The sequence below is a fragment of the Haemorhous mexicanus genome, chromosome 2 (genome assembly GCF_027477595.1).
Source record: "Haemorhous mexicanus isolate bHaeMex1 chromosome 2, bHaeMex1.pri, whole genome shotgun sequence".
NCBI classification, from domain to species: domain Eukaryota; kingdom Metazoa; phylum Chordata; class Aves; order Passeriformes; family Fringillidae; genus Haemorhous; species Haemorhous mexicanus.
This window is the reverse complement of record NC_082342.1, coordinates 118,934,009-118,945,049: the sequence shown is the minus strand read 5'-3', so window position 1 is coordinate 118,945,049 and position 11,041 is coordinate 118,934,009. Positions and strand designations below refer to the sequence as shown.

The 11,041-nt window shown below is 49.6% G+C and overlaps 1 protein-coding gene across 1 annotated transcript in view; it reads left to right on the top strand.

Moving 5' to 3' along the window:
- Positions 1-297: 297 nt before the first annotated feature.
- The window catches only part of B3GALT5 (beta-1,3-galactosyltransferase 5), a 39,437-nt gene continuing 28,693 nt past the window's right edge, over positions 298-11,041 (top strand). The window contains exon 1 of the mRNA XM_059840115.1: positions 298-836. The gene's annotated coding sequence lies outside the window, so the exon portion shown is untranslated. The remainder of the gene's footprint in view (positions 837-11,041) is intronic.

Sequence of the window (11,041 nt, the reverse complement as noted above, 5' to 3'; positions counted from 1 at the left end):
TGAGTCAGGAAATTTTGTAATTTGTTGTCACAGGATGTTATGGAAGCTGACAACGTCAACGTGAAGGGATTGGGCAATGTCAGGAACAGGAGGTTCATAAATGGATACTAGAGCCTGGGATGTGTCCACAACATCCCAATTTCAAGGAATCACAGATGCTGGTGACTGGCAGCAAAAGGACTTAAATATTGCTATTCCTAAATAGTTTTGCCCATTTCCACCTTCAAAGACTGAGTACCAGCTTAGGTGAGCCACTGATTTTAGCATTTCTTACATTCCTGCAGGTAATTTCTCTTCCTGGGGGAAATTTTCCCCATCTCACCAGCAGCCAAATCAGGACACCAGTCATTGCTGCAGAGGTTTTGAGCAGAAGGACTTTTGGGAGCATGGTGGACACTATAAACACAGAACTGTTAATCTCTCTGGAAATGTGGTAAATCCAATGTGTGCTGTGCCTTGATGTATTCCCAGGCTGCCTGAGCTCCCTGTGCCTGGTGAACCACGAGTTCCCCTCAGAACAAAACCCCTGAGAGTGCTCAGGACATCAGGCAGGGCTGGTTTGAGACAAAACCCACCACACTTTGCCCATTCTTGTTAAGGCAGAAATACAGCAACAGTGATCCTCTGGACAGGGTCTAATCTGGGAAGGCTGGGAGGGAATGTGAGGAATGCTGAGCCTCCCACGTGGGAGGGACACACTGCCCTGGTCTTCAGCTGGTGAGTGGGGTGAAGCAGCAAACGGGATAGCAAAGATCCTGCAGGCAGCAGGGAAATTTGGGGTGTTCCTTGGGATCAGCACGTGCTGGCCATCCTTCCTTCCAGGAGAAAAGGGGGCTGTGAGTATGCCAAGGATAAACTGGGGCTGGCTGCTGCTTGGTGCTTTTAGCCATAATGTTAATTCTGCTTACATAAGCTTAATACTTTCTGCAGTAATTTAGTGCAACTGGGCAAAGAATCCAATCTTTTCTGAACTGCAGCTGAATGAAAATCAGTAGCACGAATTTGTGAGCTATTGGCTTAAAGGCACTTGAAGGAATACTGCCTGCATGTATATATTCCTGTTTTACTGGGAGAAGGCAACTGCAGCTGGTTAGCACAGAGTACATGGCATTTCAGAGGCTTCAGGAATCCATGGATGCAAAATCCTTCCAGTGCCCCCCAGTTACACAGAAACCAGCAGGCTGTTCTCTTTTTTTTGGTGACACTTTGGTATGTAAAGCATTTTCCTTGGATGATTGATGCTTGAAACTTCTCGTATCCTGAAACAAGCTAAAATTAGAAAGGCTTCAAGCTATGCTTCCTACAGATCCATATATGTCATAGGATGTGGCTGTTGGCACTTTGGGATGATTGATTGTCAAGTTTCACAGGCTGCTGAAGTGTCAAAGACGTGATTTTGAGTACCATGGCAAGCAACAGAGGGGAAAGGGTTAGTCAATTGTTTGTTTTGTGGGAAAATAAATACGAGGTGCTGCACTGTGTTGCTAATAAAGGGTTTGGAATGGCAGGTCCAGAAGGCAACTTGGGCCATGGGTCAGAGCACTTCTGAGCTCACAAACTGTGTGAGAGATTTTCTCCTAAGAAAACTCTTCACGAAATTCATTGGAGAGAAATGAAACTGTCCAGGAGCTTTGCCAGGGCAGCACCAGCCCCCAGTCAGGGTTTCTGGCCACTTTTCCAACCACCACATCTGTTCATCCATCTTCCAAGTAATAAAACTTAAGTCTTCTCTTTAATGTCAGAATATCAGTGTTAAAGGAGAAAAGTCTGTCTGTCTGTCTGGGTCCTTTGGCAGCTTTGGGAGGCTGGAAATACTCTTGACATATCATCTGGGAAGCTGAGAACTCAAGACAGTCATTCCTTCAGGAAGCAGATTGTGAGTTTTAAGTTTGATGTCAAATATCCTGAAGGATGCTTGTTGTTCCCATCATTGCCAAGAAAGAAGCACAGGGAGGGAGCAACAAATCTCAGCTGAGACTCATCTTAATGAATTTCTGTCTCCATTTAGCTCAGGGGAAAGGAAATTTTTGGTTACTTGAGGTGATAGTTGGATGACACTAATCAAGGGCACAGGAGTCCAAATTAGGTGTGGAGAACCATGGTGATACCTTTCTGTCAGTGAGAATTTGGGATCATTTAGGTTGGAAAAGACCCCTGAGACCACTGAATCCAACCATAAACTTAACACTGCCAACCCCACCAACTAAAAAGCCTCCTTAAGAGTCCCATCTTCACTTTTAAATACCTCCAGGGATAAAAGTAGGAAGGAACTGTGGAGAGATGAAGGATGAATCTCTAAGAACACCTGGGACTGCTTTAGAGGCCACTTTGAGGCACTGTACCTTTCTCTGTCAGGATGTTTGAGTTGTGAGGAAGAACTCTGTCACTGGACTTAAGAGAAGCTGAGTTTTGATACCAGCTTGTCCAAGCCAAATTTTGACCATAGCCTTCTCTCTGGGTTTGGAAAGCCAGGTGTCTGCTAAGGAAGGCAGGAGCCTCCCTTGAAATGGAAAATGGAAACCCCCTCCTTCTGAATTATTATATTTTTGAAATTAAGGGGCTCTTAGGCAAAGATATGGGAGTAGGAATAACAGTTCTTTACTAGGGAAAATTAAAAATACAAATGCAATAGTACAAACAAAAAAATCCAAAACCTTGCAGGAGTCAGAGCATGCCCTGTCCCACTGTGGGTCAGGGTGGTGGCACAGTCCCATCCCAGGGGGGCTCAGCCCTCCTGCAGTGCCAGCTGTGCTTCTGCTGGAGCAGGGATCCTGCACAAGGGGGGAGTTTTCCTCTGCAGCTCCAGGGCTGCTGGAGATGGGCCTGCTCTCCCTCTGGGAATGCAGGGCAGCAGAAAGCTGCTCCTCTGGGAATGCAGTGGGCAAAGGCTGCTGGGCTGTTCCCAGCTCAGATTGGATCCAGGTAGGAATGCTTGGCTCCTCCCCTGGGCGGAGCATCTCCCCATGGGATGGTGGAATTTGATCAGCCCTGCAGGGACACTCAGTGGCCATGGACAGCAGAGATCTCCTGCAGGGAGGATTGGCTGTGGGAGAGATAAAGAACAAACTGCCCCAGGAACAGCAGAGAACTGCCCCAGCTCTGACAGATGGTGACAGAACACACACCCAGCTAAACCTGAGAAAATGAACCCAGTTAACTTCCTTTCACCTTTATGAGAAAAGTGAGAAAAAACTGCCGGGAATTTGTAGGAATAAAATCAAAGCATCAATGCACTGATGAAAAGATGAAAGCATAACTGCACCTTCTTCCTTTGGTAAGATGATTTGTTTCTGGGTTGTCCATTCCCCTTGAAAAATGATCACTTTTTTCCCCGATCATATTGATACCTGACAGCTCTCAAACCTTCTCCTCACACGGTATTTTCACTGCTTTCTCACCAAACTCCCCTGTTAAGGACCCTGCAGGAGAAGTGGCTGAGAATATGCTCCCCTTCCACTCCTTTTTGCTCACTGGATGGCCACAAAGGTCTCCTCCACCCTTGCTGTTTCTGTGATTTTGTGACATTTTGAAGCAGAACAGAACTTGTCTGTGTTTTCTACTCCACTGAAAAGGTTTGGAGCACATTTCTGAGGCTGCAGAGGCCACTTCCTTACGTGTGCAGAGGAAGCTGTCACACAGAGTGCCTTCCTGCCAGCTAGCTGGGGTTTTGCTGAGAGGTGTGGAAAAAAACCTGTTAGCACCTCTCCTTCCTCAGCAGTGCAATCCCTCAGGAGAACATAGCCCAGGAAAAAGAAGCCTGGAGGCACAAAACAGTGCAAGAACCTAGAAGAACTTTTTTTTTTTAAGTTTTTTTTTTCTTCTTAACTGTGTAGCACCAGAGTGGATCAAAGAGAAAGCAAATCCCAAAGAAGGGATCTTCTCCCACTCCATAAATCCCTAACAGGGGAGTGGGGCCAGGTGGGGGTCAGGCACTTGCTCCTGGGTAACAGGGGACAGGAAAGGAAAGTTCCAGGAAAGTGAAAAGTGAAAGGAGAGGAGAGGAAAGAGGAAAGGGAAGGGGAAAGGGGGAGGGGAAAGGGGGAGGGGGAGGGGGAGGGGGAGGGAGGGAAAGGGAAAGGGAAAGGGAAAGGGAAAGGGAAAGGGAAAGGGAAAGGGAAAGGGAAAGGGAAGGGGAAGGTGAAAGGGGAAGGGGAAAGGGGAAGGGGAAGGGGAAGGGGAAGGGGAAGGGGAAGGGGAAGGGGAAGGGGAAGGGGAAGGGGAAGGGGAAGGGGAAGGGGAAGGGGAAGGGGAAGGGGAAGGAAGGGGAGGGGAGGGGAGGGGAGGGGAGGGGAGGGGAGGGGAGGGGAGGGGAGGGGAGGGGAGGGGAGGGGAGGGAAGGGAAGGGAAGGGAAGGGAAGGGAAGGGAAGGGAAGGGAAGGGAAGGGAAGGGAAGGGAAGGGAAGGGAAGGGAAGGGAAGGGAAGGGAAGGGAAGGGAAGGGAAGGGAAGGGAAGGGAAGGGAAGGGAAGGGAAGGGAAGGGAAGGGAAGGGAAGGGAAGGGAAGGGAAGGGAAGGGAAGGGAAGGGAAGGGAAGGGAAGGGAAGGGAAGGGAAGGGAAGGGAAGGCAAAGGCAAGGAAAGGAAAAGGCAAGGAAAAGGCAAGGAAAGGCTCAAGTTACACTATGGGAAGTTTAGATAGGATATGAGGAAAAAATTATGCTGTTGAGCCCTGGGATGAGCTGCCCAGGACAGTGCTGGACTCTCCATCCCTGCAGGGATTTAAAAGCCATGCAGATGTGGCACTTGGGGACATGGGCCAGTGGTGGCCTTGGAGTGCTGGGGGAATGGTTGGTCTTGATGTTCTTTAAAGACCTTTTCCAAGGTAAATGATTCTGTGATTCCAAGACAGGATCCAGGACACATCAGAGCTCAGAGTGCACAAAGAGAGGGTGAGGGTGGCTGTGGGATCCTGAGCCCGGAGCTGAGGGGTCAAAGCACGGTGATTTCTGCTCTGCTGAACTCCAGGGTGGGATCCAGGCTGGATTGCCATTGTCCTGTCAGCTCCAATTTGCAGTGCCCTGCTCTGGTGGGGCCCAGCAGAGGCTGCAGGTGAGCTGGAGCCGTGTGCTGAGCAGTGCTGAGCCCAGCTGTTGCCAGCCTGAGCCTTCAAAATCACATTACCCTGATAAAATTTGCAGTCCTGGAGCTCTCCAAGCACATGAGCTGCCTTCTTTCCTAATGCCCAGCCTGTGTTTCCCTTACCCCTCACCATGGGAGGATTTTTTTCTTTGTTTAATATTTTATTCCAACAAAAGTGAAGCACCTCCACAATGGGCTCCAAATAAATAAATAAAACAAACAGGCACATTCTCTTCCAGCCCCCCTCTGGCCAGGGAGGTGACAGTTTTGGCATGGCACTGCACAGGAGTGATTCCCAGCAGCCAGGGATGGAGCAGGAATATTGGCTTGCTGTGGGCTCCAGTCCTTCTCCATCTGCATTTGAATCTTGCTGGGTTTTAATTATGGGTCATGTTGCCCCCATTTAAAATGGGTTGGATACTGGTGTTTGTGTGGCCTTAATCAGATAAATCACTGTAAGAAAATTATTTGCAGCTTCTGGTCAGCCCCAGGCTGGTTTGGGGGGAGCTGCCAGTGTGGCCCATGCAGAGACAAATACAGGAGGGGGAGGAAGCAGCTCTTGGAGGGCCAGAATTTGGGTGGGGAGTTGTGGGAATCTATAAAATCAGAGGGTTTTGGGAAAGCTGCAAAAGGCAGGCCTCAGAGACAGCAGAACTGTGGTTAGAGCTCAGCAGGAGCTATGAGATTGGTCAGCAAAAATATTATGTAAGAAGTAGAAAAGTAAGGATGAACAGAGCAATGGTCTGTGTATGAACACTTGTCTGGTTAGCAGAACATTCCATCACACCTTGAAAGCAGCCCATGGAACACTGAAACACTCACTATAATAACACCTGCTGCTAAAGCAGCCATTGAGAAAAAACACAGGAAAAAAAGATCTGCTCATCAGTATGATGAAAACTGTAAAAGTCTTTTCATGCCTTGGAATGCTGTGAAAAAAAGTTTCATCAGGTTTGTTTTCACCCCAGCTGGCTTCAGCTATGGCATTGGAACAGTTGGATCAAGTTGGGTGTTAGCTAAGTAAACAAACTAATGCCACATCCACTGCAATCAGTGATTTATTAACAAATGCTAACAGTGGTAGACCCTTCAAAATAAAACAACAATTAATTTTCTTTCACTAGCACATAGACACAGTTGTGGAAAACTTGAGAGATGGTGTTACATGAACCTGTCTGATCATTCTAAATCCATCCACAGGGAGTCACCAGCTGTGCTGTGCTGTGCTGAGGACACCTCCACCTGATCCCAGCAGGGAGAGGGGGAGGCTGTGGGGAAGGAGGAGGGAGGGAAAACTCCAAGGGTGGGAGTTTCCCTCTGTTTTCCTGTGTTTAACACCAGTCCCAGCTCAGGCTGCCTGTGCCAAGACATGAGAACTGGCAGGGAGCTGAGGGGCATTGCCAGTGTGGAGGAAAACAGGACAGCATCCCAGGAAGGAGAGGAAGATCCCCAAGTGCAGATACCAGATAAAATTTGGTGGCATGGAGTCCCAGCATCACTTGCTTTGGGGGCTAATAAGAATTTCTGCTAGAAACTGGGATCCTGTCCTGCTAGGACTGGCCCAGGAGGCAGAATTTTGTGTGCAGAGGTTTGTCCCCAGGCTGTGGGGAGCTGTAATGTGATGCAGCCGTGGCAAAGAGGAATGTGATGAGTAGCTGTCCCAAGGAGTTATTTTCAGAAGTAAAGGGGATATCTGGTCACACTGCAAAGCTCTGCCCTGGCACCTCCTCTGGGGCAGGTCCTGAGCAGTGTTTTAATCCTGACCAAAAAAGGTTCAATCCACACTGAAGAGATTGGGCTTCAGATATTAAACCATCAACTCCTGAAGTAATTGGACACTCTGGAGTCTTTTACTGGGTTTGCATGGCTCAGCTTTGGCAGCAGGGGCAGGGGCTACGGGAATTAGAAGTTCCCTTTTTGGCATCTTCTAAACACAAAGGGTGTCTCCCAGCCCCTGCACACAAAGAGGGGAAACACTTCTTAAAAAAAAAAAAAATCAGGCAAAATAGAAGAAGGTCACTGACCTTTGCTTTTGTGGAACTTTTCTGTTTTAATCAAACTTGAGAGATGGTGTTAGAAGAAATTCCAGTTTTCCAGGTCTGGCACTGTCCAGTTTATGACAGGAGGCAGCAGGACCTTGGTTGGTGTAGAGCAGCAACGTTTCCAAATTGGCAATTCCCAAAAATGGTGGATAGGGAAAGTTGTTTCATACTCAGGAGCAGAGAAAGCATAAAGCTGGGGAAGGAATTTATTCCAGAGGAAGGGGCAGTAACATCTCTTTGGCAGATGTGCATGTGTCAGGAGGAATGTGGGATGTAAAGCAAGGAGGGACAGCAGATACTGGGTGTGCAGGACCTGTAGTGTGCCAGAGGCACCTGGACAGAGTGAATTCAGCCCGTGCTGAATGTCCTTAGGTGATCATTCTGCACTCCTGTTCTCAGCAGTGTGTTTTAACCCGTGGTGATCTTTGCTTGACTGTTCCTATTCCAAACCTCAGCATCACCCTCTTGCCTAAGAGGAAGGGCTAACACCACGGATATTTTGGTGCCTGCTGTCTGAAGGGGGGTGTGTTGAAATGGTGTCTGCTACGAGTGGAAGATCAGAGAGCCTGGCCGACACTCGATCCCTGCGGCGTCAGCGCCGGGATAATCCCCCACCAGGAGCCTCCTTGGGACAGGGACAGAGCCCACCCCACAGTGCCCAGGCTGCCAGCAGGGCTTGGGGACATGCCACACATGAAGGTCAGAGCCTCCTGCAGGGTGGTGCCCTGTCAGGATGTATTTTGGGTTTCCAAATTAGACGCTGAGCCGGGTGGCAGAAACTCGGGAAGTTCTGCCTTGCTTGGGCCATCACCTGTGGGATTGTGTCCCTGTGGGATTGTGTCCGTGTGTCCCCTCAGGTGATTTCCCACCTGCAGAGCTGGCCCAGCCCTGGAGGAGCTGGAGCTGCTGCAGAGAGCCCAGAGGAGGCTCCAGGATGGGCAGAGGGCTGGAGCAGCTCTGCTGGGAGGAAAGGCTGGCACAGCTGGCATTGCTCACCTGCACAGGAGAAGCTTTGGGCTGAGCTCAGGGTGGCCTTGCAGGGCCTGGAGGAGCCCCAGGAAAGCTGGAGAGAGACAATTCCCAGGGGATGCAGGGACAGCACCCAGGGAATGGCTCCCAGTGCCAGAGGGCAGGGTTAGGTAGGATATTAGGAAGAAATATTTGCCTGTTGGGATAGAAGGCACTAGAACAAGTTTCCTAAGAAATTTTGGATGCCCTATCCCTGGAAGCATTTCTCGGTGACATTCTCAGTTTTCTTTCTTTCTCACAGAAAGAAAACCCCAACAGCTGCCTTTTGGTCAAAAACCATGACTCCAGCAGGAATCCTTATTTTCCTGAGTTGGATGAGCTTTTTGTACAAGGCATTACCTCTAAAGGAGTTTGATTAAAACAGAAAAGTTCCACAAAAGCAAAGGTCAGTGACCTTCTTCTATTTTGCCTGATTTTTTTTTTTTTAAAGAAGTGTTTCCCCTCCTTGTGTGCAGGGGCTGGGAGACACCCTTTGTGTTTAGAAGATGCCAAAAAGGGAACTTCTAATTCCTGTAGCCCCTGCCCCTGATACCAAAGCTGAGCCATGCAAACCCAGTAAAAGGCTCCAGAGTGTCCAATTGCTTCAGGAGTGGATGGTTTAGTATCTGAAGCCCAACACTGACTGACTCCCTAAAAGCAGGGAGCTGATTTAGTGGGCTGTAGGAAACAAGGACAGGTATATTTACTGCTCCTCTATGTTTTACTGCCCTGTATGAAAGATTAGTGAGCCCTGAACTTGTGGGCAGCCAGTTTTCCTGGCCTGACTCCCACTAAAGAGGAGCTGGAGGGGGTTTTGACACCCCTGTGTCTGGGTGAGCACAGCACACCCTGATCTGGGTGGGTGATGGATGCATCCTGGAAAAAAAGAGGGGCTGAAAGGGGGAATGTAAACTAGAGACCAGATAAAATGCTTATAAGCAGAGCAAGTTGTACTATCTGCAGATTTTTTATTTTTTTTATATTCTTTTCATAGAATCACAGAATCATTGAGGCTGGAAGAGAACTCCAAAATTATCCAGTCTCACTATCAACTCAGAGCCACCAAAATCACCCCTGAACCACGTCCCCAAGTGCCACATTCAGACACTTCTTGAACAATTCCAGAGCTGGCAGCCCCACCACCTCCCTGGGCAACTCATCCCAATGCCTGTCCACTCTTCCAGGGAAAAAGTTTTTTCTTATATCTAGTCTGAACTTCTCTGGGCACAACTTGAGGCCTTTTCCTCCCATTCTTTCACTTGACAATCATTTTTCACGTTTAAGAAATGCCATTCATGTAAAGTCACCTGGCAAGGAAGCCCCCAGAAATAAATCTATAAACACTCAGCTGGACACTGCCCTTGTGGTGGACACCTTGGAGCTTTTGTTTCATGGGGCAGAGTGGAAGAGGGATGAAGTAAAACACAAAAGCTGTGGCCACCCTGGCTGCAAGATGACCTGAACTCTGTAAGGGGGCAGGGAGCAAAGACTGGAGCTCTCCAGCTTGGTGTTTGAGCAGGGTCTGCTCCCCCAGCCATTTATTTCATTTAGTGACTCTTAAATATCCTCAGGGTTTCCCCCTGTGCAAGGTGGGGGATGCAAGCACCAGCCCAGGGTGCAGAAATGAGGGAGATCCTCTCCAGCACCAGACACCCTTCACAGAGGAAATGTTGGTCACAACAACCCCGTGGAGCTCCAGGCTGGGCAGAGGGGCTGGAGAGCTGGAAAAGGCCCTGGGAGTGCTGCTGACAGGGGCTGGACACGAGCCCAGGGGTGCCCAGGGGGGCAGGAGGCCCCTGGCAGCTGGGCTGGATGAGGAATTGTGTGTCCAGCAGGAGCAGGGCAGGGATTGTCCCTCTGTGCTGGGGTCCCTCCAGGGCTGGGTCCAGTTCTGCTCCTGCAGGAGAGCCCTGGAGGGGCTGGAGCGTGTCCAGGGCAGGGAAGGGAGCTGGGAAGGGGCTGGAGAATTCCTGAGGGAGCTGGGAAGGGGCTGAGCCTGGAGCAAAGGAGGCTCAGGGGGCCCTTGTGGCTCTGCACAAGTCCCTGCCAGGAGGGGACAGCTGGGGGGGTCGGGCTCTGCTCCCAGGGCACAGGGACAGGAGCAGAGGGAACGGCCTCAGGCTGGGCCAGGGCAGGTTCAGCTTGGCCAGCAGCAGGAATTTGCCCATGGAAAGGGTGCTCAGGCCTTGGCAGGGGCTGCCCAGGGAGCTCTGCAGTGCCCATCCCTGCAGGTGTCCCCTGGAGGTGGCACTGGGTGCTCTGGGCTGGGGACCAGAGTTTGGAGTGGATGATCCTGGAGGTCTTTCCCAGCCTCAGTGATTCCAGGCTCTGTGTTTCAGCAGCAGCTGGAGCACACAGCAATGGCACCTTGGGCGTGGGGGGTTCAGCACTGCAGCCCCTCAGGAGCTCTCCCCTCTCAGGGTCACATCCCCTGCTCCAGCCTGGATCCTCCCCCAGGATCCCAGCCCCAGGTACCTGAGAAACCCTCAGGAACACAGGAAGAAAGTCAGAAGCTGGCCACAGAGTAGATGTGAGGTGTGAGTTAAACAGCCAGGAAATCAGGGAGAAGATGGAGGTGTGGTTGGCCAATACCCACCTGAAAAAAACAAAACCCAATCCAAAACCCAACACGGAAAAATAAGTTTTTTTTTTTAAATGTATAAGTATTTAAAAAGCATTGATAACTATTTGTGGAGTCAGGGGTATTACTCAATTTATAAAACCACTGCAAAAAATGCTTTGAGGGAACAGAAAATTGTGTGGTAGAGCAAGTGGGTGGAGAACTGTACTGAGAAACATGGTTTCCCCTAAGAAAATAGGAGAAAAGAGTTATAATTTTATTTCTGATGCTGACATGGCAAGAAGTTATAGAACAGTTCCAGATATAAGAAATAAAATAAGAACATAAATATAA